Raw genomic sequence first — 17,029 nt, forward strand, 5'->3', positions numbered from 1 at the left:
TTTTTAGACTATAATTTGGATCCTATAACACAGTGGCAGGTATTAAAACGGAGCCATAAATTTCTTCTACATCCCGCCCTTAGAGAAGTGGGACCTCTGCCTCCTATTCTGAATCAGGGTGGACGTGAGACAACCTCAACCAACAAGACACAGCACAAGGGATGCTATGTGACTCCAGAGCTAGTTCATAACAGGCCAGGCAGCTTTCTCCTTGCTCCCTGTACACTGGCTCTTGGATTCCCATTGCAAGAAGTCTGATGATCCCGGAACCACCATACTGTGAGGAAGCCCAAGCAGCACAGAGATCACACGTAAGGACTCCAGTTAATAGTCCAGCTGAGTTCAGCCTTCAGTCATCCAGCCCATGCACCAGCCCTGTGAATGAAGACCCTCCTAAATGGCTCTCATTCTCAGTCACTCAGATGAGGCCCCATATATTCTGAAGCAAGGACAAGCTGTCTCTTCTATGTTTTGTCTGAACTCCCACAGACTCTAAGAATTTAATATAATGGTTATTTTATACCACTAAGTACAGTACATTTGTGTATGATGCAATAGATAACCAGAGCAAATGTAAAACACTTTTCTTTGTTTTGTTTTATATTTTTTGGCCTGAATTCAACTCTGTCTGATATTTAGATGCAACCCTTAATTTCTCTTGTTTGAATTTGCCCCTTTTGTTCATCCTGTTACTTTCAACTTTTCTAAATCATTTAAAATACAGCATACAGTTAGGTTTTTCTTTATACTCCAGTCTAAACATCTTTCTCACTCAATAGTTGAGCCAAACTTATTTATAATTTTAATAACAGATAAGTTTGGTCTCCATTCACTTATATTCCTTCTTTCTTTCTCCCTCTTTCTTTCTTTCTTGCCACTGCATTCAGCAAACTTGACATGGGATCTCAGTTCCCAGACCAGGGATTAAACCCCATGCTGCAGCGATGAAAGCACTGAATGCTAACCATGAGACCAGCAGGCAACCCCCACCACCACCCTCCGCCACCTCTTATTTTTTCAAGTTCAGCATAGTTTTTCACTATGTGGTCAACTTTGAGAGACAGAAAAAGAGATGGCCTGTGTTTATGTGTGTATAGTTATTCTGCTTTTCAGAAAAGTTTATGTTTTTATTCTATAGGTTAGAGCTATAATTACAATGTTACAAAATAGCCTCAGTCTTCTACTTTTAAATAGTATCTATTCATTTCTAATTCTCTCTCTCTCCTCCACCCTATTATTCTTTCTCTCTCTCCTCTTTCTTCCCCCCCTACCATCTAATGTTTTATCATTATCTTTCTAAGTGTTATCTTTGTACTGCTAAGTCAGCATTTCACTTTTATTACTTCATTCCATCTGGCAAATTTAAATGAAATCATTTGTCGGCTATTACCAGTGAGGATTCGGCAAACTTATTCTACCTCCGACTTTTACCCCCCTCTTTACTGCACTGTGGTTAGTTGTATCACTCCTGCATTACCATGAATATAATATTTGCATTCTGTTCTTTCAGCCTAATTTCCTTCTTTTTTTTTTTTTAATGGTCTTTTTAGGGCCGCACCCATGGCATATGGAAGTTCCCAGGTCTAATGGGAGCTACAGCTGCCAGCCTACACCACAGCCACAGCAACACAGGATCTGAGCTGCATCTGCGACCTACACCACAGCACACGGCTACACCAGATCCTTAACCCACTGAGCGAGGTCAGGGGTCAAACCCGTGTCCTCATGGATACTAGTTGGGTTCATTACTGCTAAGGCACAATGAGAACTCCTCTCATCCTAATTTCCGTAGTTGCCTTAGTCTTCACTTCATTTAAACTTCATTTAAATACACTTAAACCTACTACAACAAAAAAGTGAAGACCCCTTATCTTATATCGCATATAAAAAATAACTCAAAATGAATAAAGACCTAAAGTAAAAGCTAAAACTCTAGACCTCTTAAAAGAAAACATAAGGGAAAAGCTTTACAGCATTGGTTTTGGCAATAATTCATTATATATGATACCAAAAGCATGGACAACAAAAGAAAAAAATAGATAAATTGGATTATATCAAAATTTAAAACTATGCATCAAAGACAATCAATAATGTAAAAAAAAAAGACAAGTGCTTTAATGAGAGAAAGTATCTGTACATCAAATATATACGATAAAGGGTTGACATTCAGATATATAAAGGACTCATAACAACAACAAAATTTTTTAATGGGCAATTTTTTTTTGGATAGACATTCTCCAAAAACACATAAAAATGGTCAATTTTCAAGATATACATGAAAAGATGCTCAACATTACTAATCATTAAGGAAATGAAAATCAAAACCACAATGAGATCCTACCTCATACATATTATGAAGGCTACTATGAATAAAAACAGAAAATAACAAGTATTGGTGACAATGTGAGAATTTGGAATCCTTGTGCCCTTTGGGTGGGAATGTAAAACAGTAACACGACTGTGGAAAAGAGTATGGCATTGCCTCAAAAAATGAAAAGTAGAACCACCATGTGATCCAGCAATTTCTCTTATGGTGTATCCCCAAGGAGTTGAAACCCATATTGCTAAAAGATGTTTGTAGATCCACTTTCATAGCAGCTTTATTATATATCACAATAGCCAAAAGGTGCACATAATCCAAGTGCTTATCTGTAGATGAACGGTTCTTTAAAAAGGCGGCCTATACACACAAGACAATAAAGTCATATCCTAGAGCCACTGCAGGTGTGGTTCCAAGACCACTGCAATAAAGTGGATGATGCAATAAGTGACACGCAAGAAGTTTTTGCTTTCCCCGTGTATATAAAGTTATATGCACACCATACCATCATCTAAGTCTGCAATACCATGTGGCTAAAAAATAACATACATATCTTAATTTAAAAATACTTTATCTGTAAAAATAATGCCAAAGCAATTGTAATCATAGCATCGAAAATCACTGATCACAGATGACCATGACAAACAAAATAAAGAAAAAGTCACAGGAAGACATGAAGTGAGAGAATGCTGTCAGGAAAAGAGTCCCCTAGACTTGCTCATCACAGAAGTGCCACAAACCTTCAACGTGTAAGAAACACAGTATCTGCAAAGCACAATAAAACAAGGCATGCCTGTATTATTCAGTCTTAAAAAGAAAGGAAATTCTAACCCATACTATGCCATGGATGAACACAGTCTGCCATCCAGGACGGCTCATTCTACATTCCTGGGCACTTTATTGCTGCTCTGGGTTCTGCCCCTGGACCTGAAAGCCCTCAGCAAGGAGTATGTGAAGGATGAAGTTAGGAGGCATAAGACCTTTGGTGTGACAAGGCCCAGGGTTTATTGCAGGAATGGGAGGTATATGCAGCAGTGCTATGGCAACTAGCTAATGAAAACAGAAGAAATTCAACTGAAAAAGCATGTTTTGGAACCATCCTCCCAGAAGAAAAACTTAATGACTTTTGTGGTGAACAAATTGGACAGTTCCACAAGCTGATGCAAGAAGCCACTAAACCCAATGGCCAATTTAGTAGCACTGACTCTATGAAACCAAAAATCTAGTCTATTACAATAAAGCTTAACAAAGCATTTAAAGTTCCAAAGGATTATTATGCTCAGTGAAATAAGCCAGTCACAAAAAGACAAATATGGTATGATCCACTGAAAGAGGGTCCCTAGACTAGTCAATTTCGTACAGACAGAAAGTAGAATAACGGTGGGTGCCAGGAATGAGAGTCATTTAGTGGGTAGAGGAAAGGAGTCCGAAATTGGTTGTACACCAATGTAAACATACTTAATACTACTGAACTGTAAATTTTTTTAATGGTTAAGATTGTATACTTTATGTTATGTGTATTTTACCGGAACTAAAAATAAATGTTTTAAGAGAGGAAAAAAAAAATGTATGTTAAAAGAACCTCAAAGACATACCGATTGCAAAGCACAGCCATTCTTTGGAGCTCAATTTGAACAAACCAAGATCAAAAATATTGATTAGGGGTTCTACGGTGGCTCAGTGGGCTAAGGATCTGACATTGTCACTGGCGTGGCTCGGGTCAGTGCTGTGGCATGGGTTCGATCCTATGCCACAGGTGCCTCAAAAAAAAGAAAGTATAAGATATTCACAAAATGTGAACACTGGATATTTGATGGTATTAAAGAAATAATGTCATTTATTTTTAGGTGTGATAATGATACTGGGGTTGTATTTTTTAAATATCCCTTATATCTCTTTTGCTTTAAAGTTACATATGAGCATTTTTATGGATGAAATGACATCATGGATGAATTCTCAGTGAAGGAGAGGGAGAAAATGGCAAGGGGTGTGAACGAGACAAGAGTGGCCGTGATAATGGTTGACGCTGGATAACAGGTACTCTACTTTTGCAACTCGGAAATTTTTCCTAATAAAAAAATTCAGTTTCAGGAAGAAAAAAAGTTCACTGCCAATTTTTTTGGCCCCAGACATGCAAGGCATCTCATAACTGGCAGAACTTTTCTCCCCAGGAGTCGTTTGCTCACGAAAGCCTCGCGGCAAGTCTTCTCTGACATCTTCCGGCCTCACCTGGCTCACACTTTCCCCGAGAATCTGAGCGGTAGGGCTCCCCAGGTTCCTGGTATCGAAGGTTGCTGTGGGAATGATTATGACGTCAGCCCGATGGTTTTCCCAAGTTACTTCCGGTTTTTACCGCCCAGAGAATTCTTCATTTCCAGAGTTCATTCCCACCAGGGTATTTCTTGTTATGATGGACTGGGTGAATTGTCCCTGGTATGCACACTGTATTTTCGGTTTGTAGAATCACATTTTATTATCAGAAAGTTTCCCTGAAATATATCTTTAAATGTTTGAGTGTTCTTTCATTGTTTATGTTTTTCTCTTAGAACTCAGTTGAGTGTCTCCAGGACGTCCTGGTCTTGTCATTTATGTCCATTATTTTTGGCATTGTTTTTATGATGTCTCTTTTCCTTATGTTTCTTCTGGCTGTGTCTTCACTCTGTGATTATTTATTCCTCACATTTCAGGTCATCTTCTATATTTTTCACTTACTCCCCACCGCTCCTCTGCATTCTTCTATTTTTGCTCAGTGGTCTTCATTCATCAAGGTAAGCACTCCACTGAGTATACTTTTATTTTAATTCATAGCAAATTGCTAGGATGAGATTTTCATCTGGTTGGGAATGTTCTCTATCTGCAAGATAGTTTTGCTGCTCCTTTGTTCCTGTGGGATCTTTCTATCAATGCCTTTTTTTTTTTTTTTAACTTGTCATTGAATGAGTTGCACTTTCTCAAACCACCTATTTTTCAAGAAGTTCTCTGATTGGGGAGGGGCCAGGGTGGCCTTTCAGGTTGTCTTTGCCATCTCTGCTGCCCCGGAATGAGGCTGTTCCCTGCAAATACAGCTCATTTCCAGGTTCTTGGTTCAGCGCCACACTGTATTTCTTGGAGCCAAGCCAGGGGATACGCACTCCTGCACCAGCCCTGCCAACCTGAATTCCTGGGCAACTTTTCCCCTTCAGGATGGTATTTTTGCTGGCACTTCCTTCGATCTGTCATCCCTAATCCTCTGGGCTCCTTCTTTTTTTTCTTTCCTCCTCTGCAGCTACTACACAACTTCAGCCTCTCTTGGCAGTTCTTACAGGTGCTGCAGGGTCTGTGGTTTACATTTGCCTCCTAGTTTTTCTGAAAATGACAAAGACTCTTCTATTTTTTTCCCCTTTGTATGCTCCCTAGGACACAAAGAGGGGGAATGCTGTCATGCAGCGCCTCATGCATCCCAGAAGCCTGACGACATTATTAGGGAGACACTGTTGAGAAGCCTTATGCCCCCCATTTTATTGTGGTTGACTTTGGTTTTGTTACTCTGATTTTAATGAATTTACCCGCCATAAAAATGGTTCACTTTCTTCTCACTCAGTGTGTGTATAAAACTTGTTTAGTCTGTTGGAGGCTTTCTGAGCCAGAGAAAACCATCTCATCTGGGAAAGCATAAAAATAAGGTAAAGGGAATGATAAGCCCAGCTGCAATAGAATTCTTCCACTCAGTCAATCCTGAAATGGAGGCAGGATTATTGCAAACCAACTTATGGTGCCTCACCAGCTGCTGAATTGGATCCCCCTTTAACTCTGCAAGATGACAGGGTGAACTTATTTTCTTTCATGCAATGAAACCAGGATCTTTCATGGTCAGTAAGAGTGCAGAAGCATCTGGATTCATTGACTGCAACAGACCTTAATAGTGTGTAACTCGCTGGGGGAAAATTGTGTGTATCATATTGTCATTTTGCATCTGTTACTCTGATTAGGATCATTGTAATACATTCAAATTCATTAATGGTGGCTACTTTGGATCCCTAAATAATTAATGGAATCATAGGTGTCTCCCTAAGCAACCACCTGATGGCACTGTGTATGAGGCAGTGCTGTGAGCTCTGAATAAACAGCTCTGACACAGCTCCATCTGTTTTGCTAGGCACCTCCTCTTGCTCCAGCTTTCTTAGCCAAGTCGGGAAAAATAGGCAGAGCTAAGAGCAGAAACCAAAGCAGACTCCGTGCATCACGGTGGTTTTAAATACGAGACGCCAGGCCCCAGCACATCTAAGTGAATCAGAATCCCTGAATGCTGGGTCCTGGGAATCAGCATTCCAATAGATGTCCCAGGGTTTCTTGTGCCTTAAAGACTATGAAGCTCTGGATTGAGACCTCTGGCTCAGAAAAAATCAGCAAGAGAGAGGAAAAATATCATGTTCTGAATCCCAGTCCACTGGAATGCCACCACATTGTGTGTGAATTTCCCAAATGCCTAATATGGTTCCAGGGCTGGAAGGAAAGAATTTCTCCTACTTTAAGTTACAAAATAAATAAATAAATAAATAAAAATACTCATCCTCCTCCACCTGATTTTGTGGATTGCTTAGCCCAGTTCAACACGTACGCTGAGGGTGACCACATGCGAAGCAAAAATGTTACTATTCTGAGATTTTTCTGAGAGCAAATCTAAAGGAATAAAAAAAGAAAAGCCAATTTATTAGGCTACAATTAAAAACACATACACAATTAACTGTGGAAGTGCTTGCTTTCCAATATCCCGAGGACAACAATTCCTGGCAGACTTTTCAATTTATCTGCATTTCATCAAAGTGGAAGACTATACACATAAATGGCAGTGGCATATCCTGAGGCATTACAGAGGTCATGAAAAGATCTATAATCCACACAAATTGCAAACATTAATAAAGATAATGCCCTAGTCAGGAACTGCGGAGTTAATGTATATTTGTAAACGTCTCAAGACTAGATGGAAAGAGGAGTAGGAGGGGGCAAAAAATGAAAGTAGAAAATGAGGGTGGGGGAGGGGACCAAGAGAAAAGACCAAGGAACTCTGATGCAATTTCTGTCCCAGAAGACATTATTGTGCTGGGGTGGAGGGAAGCCAGCCTGGCCTGGCTCTCTTCCAGGCGGCACCTCAAAAAGTCCTCCAGAAAGTCCCTACAGATGAGTTCCGAAGCCCCACCCACAATGACCATTAGAAAATCAAACAACGAATGGCATATCAAAGTAATCGAAAGAGGTCAGAGGATTCTTGCAAACTCCACATGCCTAAGTTACAGCTCAAAACGGCAAGTGCACATTGGGGCTAATACAGTCACATCGGACTGTAACTTACATGTAGACAATAGACATTCGTTACATGAATTCCTCAATTTCGACTTTGTTAATCCATATTCCCAGGGCTAAACACGGTATGGCCTGGCCTCATAGTAAGTGCCCAATAAACACCTGATGAATGAGTAAATAGATACGTGAAATGGTGAATGGATGCATCAGTTTTCAAAGAAATACCCATCCCCACATCCACCTGTTAGGAAATCATTGCACACAGAACAGCACATCGACCCCATCGTCATCAATCCTTTTTGCCAGACATTGGTCCCCAAGCTTCTGCACAGTTAGAGAGGTGTAGTCATGGTCATATCTGCTTATAAAAGAGACTGTACCAAGAGCTGTAATAAATGAGGCTCCGGCCACGAGCATTTCCAGGCTGAAGGCTTACACACCACGAGGGGTTTTGTCCAAGGTCATTATTTTTTTAGCATTTCTTTGTACTCTCATTTTACTACAAGAATTAATCTCAACTTTTAATCATTTGCTCTTTGACCTAAAGCATATGGATTTATAGCACACTTTTTTCAAGGCTAAAGGATCTTTATCTTGGATTTCCCATGGTTTAAAGATCCGTCTTAGCTAATCGGAGCTAATTTGAGATCAACAAAACCTTCCAGTCTCTATCTAGGGCCTATAAAAGTATTTTTAAAAACCAATACGATTTTCCAACTGGGTCAAAATTCATTTCATGGGAAGCATAGGAAGGACCCACCTTTAATAAACAGATTCTTTAATCTGCAGCTTCAGTTGACAGATGTCTTAATGATGGAGAAAACGAAGAACGAGACGTTAGACCTCCTGGCTTTAAAACATGTTTTCACCACGATTAGGTGTGTGACCTTGAACCAATCACGAAGTCACACTAGATCTGTTTGCCCCACCGTAAAATGAAGGGTTGAACCCTCTGTTACATCTGTAAACATACTCATGTCATTTATCATAGTCCATTTATTCCATAAGTTTGCCTTCTTGATCAACAAGGTTGTGCGTTACCTGAGGATGTGTTATAAACGTTCTTCTTTCACCTCTTCTATTGCTTCCAGACACTGCTAAACACAGAGAGCTAAGCAGCACTCGACTGGACTGAAGTAAATCAAGCTTCCCCACATTTGAAAGCCTTCCCGAATTTAAGGAAAGCAAGCTCTGGACAATCAAAACAATAGGCTGCATTTGGGAGTTTTTCCCTATTCTTTTGTTAATCTCACACATGTGTGTTCCCGTGGTGTGTGTGTGTGTGTGTTTACAATAATCCATGCCTCTTTCACTCTTGGTTAAAAACTGTAATGGTTTTGTACATGATTTGTACATGATTTACCCAAGTGAAATTTCCATGGAAATTGAAAAAATACTCAATTTCTCTTTTCACTAAATGGCTTAAAATGCATGACAATTAACAAATGAGTCACAGGCAGCCTCTTCCTCTAACTAATGCACTGCAAGCCGGAGTCATCAATTACAGCAAGGATAAAATATCCGCTTTACCAAAACCCCGGGTTTCCTAAACTTTGTGCCTCTTCTGTTTGTTTGTTTGCCTTCCTATCCTCTTTCTTCTTGTTTTATTCATAAATTGTCTCCTGCAAATTATAGCAAAGGTGTCTCCCTTCTCTATTGTCACTCTTGCGATCTATACTTAACCGCAGGGTACCAGCAATAGGAGCCATAACTAACAGCACCAACTCAAGCCTTCTGAATCTGCAAGCTTGGGAAGAATCTCATATCGGGGTGTTCCATGCTAGATTGAATGTGGATGTTGTTGTCTGAAGCGAAGAGAATTATTTGTACAGCTGGAATATAACATTTGCATAAGTTACAATTAAAAGGGAAAATATAATTACAAATTTTCAACTTAATTTGAATGGTTTTTAAAATGCTCACTTGGCATAGGCAACAGCTTGCAGGCAAACAGAACGCACTCTGAGAGTCGCACTCCTTTGTTTGAGCATCACTCGTGAACTCATTGTGAAGGGTTTGCTTTAACCCCTGAATCCCAACCGAAACCAGCACGGAGAACCTAAGGCACAAGACCCTGTTTGCTTTCAGAACAGGATTACAACATACACAGCGATTCATAAATATTTGCATCTTTTAATTGTTTCTAAAAATGAAATAGCAAGTGACATCCAACGGCAATGTTATTTCTTCCGTGGAGCGAACGAGCAGTGGAATTTTAACTAGTTTCCTTCCCTTTCAGCTCTCAGATCTGCGCTCTTTGGTCACATCTGAACAAAGTTTTCCTCATATCACAGTCTCTTTAATGGCTCCAGTTTCGGATTCTTTTCCCCCCTCCTTAATTGCATGTCTTTTTCTTGTAGCTACTTCATGCTGAAGGCATGTCATTCTTCTCAGATACAGGCTCGGCTAGGTGTCCACACATCGAGTCCATTTCTTTGTTTGTTTTTCAGGATTTCTTCGCTAAGAAGCAAACGAATCCTTCTGTTATCCTCAAACGTAAGAATCAAAATGTTCATAAAATACTTTGTCCAGCATATTTACTTGAAACCCTGCTTTTCCAAAGTCAGGACAAATGTGATTATTATGTAACATGCGTTGTGTGGCATCAATGAGTTTTGAAAAAGAGAGAAAAGAGAGGACATTATTCCATTCAAACTTTCTCGGGAAAAAAATGGATTAAAAAAATGTAAATGGGAAAAAATGCTATTATTATGAATTACATAATTAACTATGCCTTTCTATTTTCTTGATCCTTCTTTTTGTAGCTATCTTCGAAGAACGAGACACCAGAACATACTCTTGGCGGGGGGAAAGAAACGTATTATAAAAACTGATCCTTTGTTCTATTTGCCCTGGAATCTGAAAAGGAAATTTTATGGGAAAGAGAAAAATATAAAGTAATAATATAACCTTACTTCATCTTTTTCTAAGAAACCACAAAAGTGCTCGTGTGATTGGAGAGTATTATTAAGTAGCATGATTTTTTTTTAAATCATAGAAACCCTGTTTATTTATAGAATCACAAATATAGGACAAAGAGAGAACAACCATGCCTCCTTCAGGAAAATGCACTGCTGCTTAGAATGCCGTGTGGGAACCAGGAATGAAACTACCTAAATGGTGGCCTTGCAGGTAGTCGTTTTTTGTGCAACAGACTTCCAATAACTTTATTACTCAAAACCAGGATATAAATTGAATACATATATGTGATAAATACATCTACATTTTATTTCTATTAAAAAACTTCCAAGATTTTAACAAGCTTTACCTCTTGGCCCACCGGCTTTGTCTTTTCTCATCAGTGCATTATGGATAATTGTATCAGACCCGAGGTTGACATTCAAAGTCATAGCCAGGGAGTTCCCATTGTGGCTCAGTGGTAATGAACCCAACCAGTATCCATAAGGATGTGAGTGCGATACTTAGGCCCGCTCAGTGGGTTAAGGATCTGGTGTTGCTGCCACAAGCTGCAGCATAGGTCACAGAGGAGGCTGGGATCCAGCATTGCATTGCTAATGGTTGTGGTATAGGCCAGCAGATGCAGCTCAGATTCCACCCTTAGCCTGGGAACTTCCATATGCCACAGGTGTGGCCCTAAAAAGCAAAAAACAAAACAAAACAAAACAAAACAAAAAAAAAACAAACAACAACAACGTCAGAGCCAGAGGTGGATCATTTCTTAAAATAAATGGTATTCCTCAGACAATGGAACATTTTTACCACCGAGGTAATTTCAGTTGCCACATATCCAAATATTTTCATTGCTACCTATTTATTTTTAAAATTATAACATCACACCAAACTTGTGATTTCACAGATTTTATTACTTAGAGTTATTCTTCGAAATGGATTTAAAGAAAAATATGGAGAAAACTATCACAGATAGTATGAGGCATAGCACAGCCATAAAAGGGGTACAGAATTGACTAAAGTTTAGGAAATAGTATCCCAGAAAGTCACTTCTCCATCACAGACTGGGTTCTCTTTTTTTTTCTTCCAAGATTTTATTTTATTTTATTTTTGGTCCTCAGGTCAATAGAATTTTCCAAGCAAGAATAGCAGCATTGCATACAAATTGGGGTTTTGTTTGTTTTGTTTGCTTCCTAATTCCCAAAGTTCATTAATGTCTCAGAACTGTCTGAATTTTCATGTTAAGCCGTGAAATCCAAACTTTTTACTTTCTAAAATGATGGATTTTATACTGAAAGAGATAAGGATACCACAGAATACTATTTTAAAGTGATTTCAATTTTCTGGAAAAGGGATATAAAATATTGTATATTTTCTTTTTTTTATAATTTATTTTTTTTCCTACTGTACAGCGTGGGGATCAAGTTATCCTTACATGTATACATTTTTCCCCCACCCTTTGTTCTGTAGCAATATTAGTATCTAGACATAGTTCTCAATGCTACTCAGCAGGATCTCCTTATAAATCTATTCCAAGTTGTGTCTGATAAGCCCAAGCTCCCAATCCCTCCCACTCCCTCCCCCTCCCATCAGGCAGCCACAAGTCTCTTCTCCAATTCCATGATTTTCTTTTCTAAGGAGATGTTCATTTGTGCTGGATATTAGATTCCAGTTATAAGTGATGTCATATGGTATTTGTCTTTGTCTTTCTGACTCATTTCACTCAATATGAGATTCTCTAGTTCCATCCATGTTGCTGCAAATGGCATTATGTCATTCTTTTTTATGGCTGAGTAGTATTCCATTGTGTATATATACCACCTCTTCCGAATCCAATCATCTGTTGATGGACACTTGGGTTGTTCCCATGTCCTGGCTATTGTGAATAGTGCTGCAATGAACATGCGGGTGCATGTGTCTCTTTTAAGTAGTTTTGTCCAGATAGATGCCCAAGAGTGGGATTGCGGGGTCATATGGAAGTTCTATGTATAGATTTCTAAGGTATCTCCAAACTGTTCTCCATAGTGGCTGTACCAGTTTACATTCCCACCAACAGTGCAGGAGGGTTCCCTTTTTTCCACACACCCTCCAGCACTTGTTATTTGTGGACTTATTAATGATGGCCATTCTGACTGGTGTGAGGTGGTATCTCATGGTTGTTTTGATTTGCATTTCTCTAATAATCAGCGATGTTGAGCATTTTTTCATGTGTTTGCTGGCCATCTGTATATCTTCCTTGGAGAACAGTCTATTCAGGTCTTTTGCCCATTTTTCCATTGGTTGATTGGCTTTTTTGCTGTTGAGTTGTATAAGTTGCTTATATATTCTAGAGATTAAGCCCTTCGGACTGGATTCTTAATTTTTTGTAGGAAAAAAAAAAGTTGGGAAAGAAATGAAAACCCCAAGGAAGAGAAAATTATTTTTAATTATTATTTTTCTCCTTGACTGATGGAAAATATTTCTCAGAAGAGTTAAAAACACCCTAGCACAAACGGCTTTCCTTGAACGCAGAGAGTAAATTGGGAACAGACGTTCTCAGGAAGATTTCCAGAAGGAACCTTACAACAAGCCGAGGCTAAAAAGGATCAAAGAGCCTCCGCCAAGGTGTGGACATGGTCCAGACTGCTCTTCCTAGCTCTGCGGGTCACATCCGGGCAGGAAGGAACTGATGCTGACCGCCAAGCAAGGACCCACCCCCCGGTCCCCCCCCCCCCCCGCCCCTGAGAGAGACCCTGGGTGGAGCTCCCAGACGTGGAAGCGAATCAGGGAGCCTGGGCTGGTCAGCCACCCTCCCTCCCAGCTCAGCACCTCCTGAGCTCCCCTCCTTCCCATTCTCCTTCCCTGCCCTTCTCCCCTCCTCTTCTCTCTCTTCACCAGCTCAACTAACTGTAACAGCATGGAAATCTGGTTCTTCATTACTGAGTGTCTTTAGAGAGAACTTTTTGTTTTCTCTTGAGTTTTAAATTTGTGCCATTTCAAAATTTTATATTTCCAGTTCTCCAAAAAGGCTAGACTCTGGCTAAAAATAGCCCTAAGTCAGTGTTCACTTATCTGTGGTTCTAAGATAGATTATTTATCTGATGATTCTTAATCATAGGTAGTATGATTTGGTGCCCACTCCCATCACAGGCATTGAAAGTAGAGTGACCATCAGAGCTGAAGCAAAAGGACTGGCTTTCCCCTCTTGGTGGGAAGAGTAATACAAGTAATAACTAATGGAGTGGAAGGACCATTGTGTTTTGTTGCTCTTTGTAGGGTCCCGAAGAAGTCATGCCATTTGGAACAATAATCGAGGGAAGTCTAGAGTAAGAGACGCTTTACTATTAAGAGAAAATCTATCATCCTTAAAGCTGTTTCTTTACATCCTTTTTCATATAAACTATACCTCCTAGAGCAAACGTCAGCATGAATAGGTGGGATGGAGCAGGTGTTTTCACACCAAATTCCTGGGGGGGGGGCTGTAGGGTGAAGGGCAGTGGTGTGGGAAGCTCTCCAGGCTCCACCAGCCCTTCACCCACGGCAACTCCACTCTTACCTGTGTGACATATGGGAATCACTGAAGATTTCATTAAAAAAAAAGAAGATTCCACTGTTTTTAAATCTTGGAAAAGCATGAGAATAAAAAGCCCTCGTGTGCTTGGATTGACCCTGGGAAAATGGAAAAGGTTTCTAAGGATGGTGACTGTTTTTTTGGACTAATAGTTTCTTTTGAATTCTTCAAAAGGCTCATTAAGTCATATCCTGCTCTTCTGTGACCTTGGAAATCATTCCCAACTCCCCCTACCTCCTACTGGTTGGAGGGGAAGGAGCATCACGAGCATCACATAGATCAGATTGGTTCCGTTACTCTCCCTCTACAGTTTTACATAAATTTGCCAAATGACTAGGCTCTCTATTCTGACAACAGTCAGGCAAGTCTAAATAGTTCTTACAGACAGAGCTGACAACATTCAAAAGTAGTTTGGGTAAAAGAGACTCGAGAATTTCAAATGGGCATTTGAGTCCCAAAGGGAAGACATACATCCTTGGTCAGAGCATGGTGGTATCAAGAGAAACTTTGTTCATGCGCCAGTTAGAAGTGTCATGAGACTTAAGTACAGTGACATGTAAATAACTGATTAATTAAGAATCCATGGAAACTGGAGCATCTCCAAGAGATAACCATGCTGACCATGCTTGCCTGGCAGCTTCTTAGACTGAGGGTGAGTGCTGTCATAACCATCCATAACAGCTCGAAGGTGGCCAGAAGATTCCACAAAGGTCCCTAGAAGGTGAGTTGAACTGAATGAAGCATTCAAGACAATCAGCTGTGACTCTGTCCCCATGGCTGGGTCCTCTAGAGCAGTTGTCCTAGAACTTCTTGGGGCCACGCCAGTAGAATAGCATATTCAGGAATCACCTCTACTTCTGCTGAGGCAGGGTAGGAGCAGGCATAGAGAGAGAAAACTATATCAAAATGAGTGAGGAAACTGGACAGCTACAGGTCAGACAATGAAATTATAATATCTCCTCACACCATATGTGAAAATAAACTCAAAATGGATTAAAGACCTAAATGTAAGACCTGAAACTATAAAACTTCTAGAAGAGAACACAGACAGAACACTCCTTGACATAAATTGTAGCAATATTTTTTGGGATCTATCTCCAAAGGCAAAAGAAATAAAAGCAAAAATAAGCAAATGTGACCTTACTAAACTTTAAAACTTTTGCACAGGAAAGGAGGCCATCAATAAAACAAGACAACCTACAAGATGGAAGAAAATTATTTACAAATGATATGACCAACAAGGGGTTAATGTCCAAACTATATAATATAAACAGCTTATACAACCCAATATCAAAAAGCCCCAAACAACCCCATTAAAAATGGGTGGAAGACCTAAATAGATTTTTTTTTCCAAAGAAGATATACAGATGGCTAATAGGCACATGAAAAGATGCTCAACATCTCTAATTATTAGAAAATTCCAATCAAAACCACAAAGAGATATTGCCTCACACCAGTCAGAATGACCATCATCAAAAAAGTCCACAAATAAGAGTTTCCTAATGGCTCAGCAGGTTAAGGATCTGGTGTTGCCACTGGCTCAGGTCACTGCTGTGGTGTGGGTTTGATCCCTGGCCCAGGAACTTCCACGTGCTGAGCAGCTCCCCCCCTCAAAAAAAGTCTACAAATAACAAGTGCTGGAGAGGGTATGGAGAAAAGGATACCCTTGTACACTGTTGTTGGGAATGTGAATTGCAGTCTCCGTAGAAAACAGTATGGAGGTCTCCCAAAAAACTAAAAATAGAACTAACATATGATCTAGCAATTCCACTCCTGGGCATATAACAAAAACAACAACAACAAAAACAATAACAAAAAAACCCTCAGGAGTTCCCATTGTGGCTCAGTGGCTTATGAACCCAACTAGTATCCATGAGGATGTGGGTTTGATCCCTGGCCTTGCTCAGTAGGTTAAAGATCTGGTGTTGAGGAGTTCCTGTCGTGGCGCAGTGGTTAACGAATCCGACTAGGAACCATGAGGTTGCGGGTTCGGTCCCTGCCCTTGCTCAGTGGGTTAACGATCCGGTGTTGCCGTGAGCTGTGGTGTAGGTTGCAGATGCGGCTCGGATCCCACGTTGCTGGGGCTCTGGCGTAGGCCAGTGGCTACAGCTCCGATTCGACCCCTAGCCTGGGAACCTCCATATGCTGTGGGAGCGGCCCAAGAAATAGCAAAAAGACAAATAAATAAATAAATAAATAAATAAATAAATAATTAAATGGAAATTTAAAAAAAAAGATCTGGTGTTGCCCTGAGCTGCGGTGCGGGTCGCAGACATGGCTTGGGTCCCACATTGCTGTGGCTGTGGCCTAGGCTGGAAGCTGCAGCTCCAATTTGACCCCTAGCATGGGAACTTCCATATGCAATAGGTGCATCCCTAAAAAGCAAAAACAAAACAAAACGAACAAAAAAAAACAAAAACAAAAAAGCCCAAAACCACTAATTCAAAAAGATAAACGCACCCCAATGTTCATAGCAGCATTATTTACAATAGCCAAGATATGGAAGCAACCCAAGTTTTCATTAACAGACAAATGCATAAAAAAGATGTGTAAATATTACTCAGCCTAAGAAGGAGTGAAATTCTGCCATTTGCAGCAACATGAATGAACCTAGAGAATATTATGCTTATTGGGAAGTAAGACAGAGAAAGATAAATACTGTATGATATTAATTATATGTGGACTCTAAAAAATAATACAAATAAATGTATATACAAAACAAAAACAGACTCATGGATATAGAAAACAAACCAGTGGTTCATGAATGGGCAGGTATAAATTAGGGGTATGGGATTATGCGATACAAACTACTACGTATAAAATAGGTAAGCAAACAGAGTTCCCGTCGTGGCACAGTGGTTAACGAATCCGACTAGGAACCATGAGGTTGAGGGTTCGGTCCCTGCCCTTGCTCAGTGGGTTAACAATCCGGCGTTGCCGTGAACTGTGGTGTGGTTGCAGACGCGGCT

The sequence above is a fragment of the Phacochoerus africanus genome, chromosome 6 (genome assembly GCF_016906955.1).
Source record: "Phacochoerus africanus isolate WHEZ1 chromosome 6, ROS_Pafr_v1, whole genome shotgun sequence".
Classification (NCBI taxonomy): domain Eukaryota; kingdom Metazoa; phylum Chordata; class Mammalia; order Artiodactyla; family Suidae; genus Phacochoerus; species Phacochoerus africanus.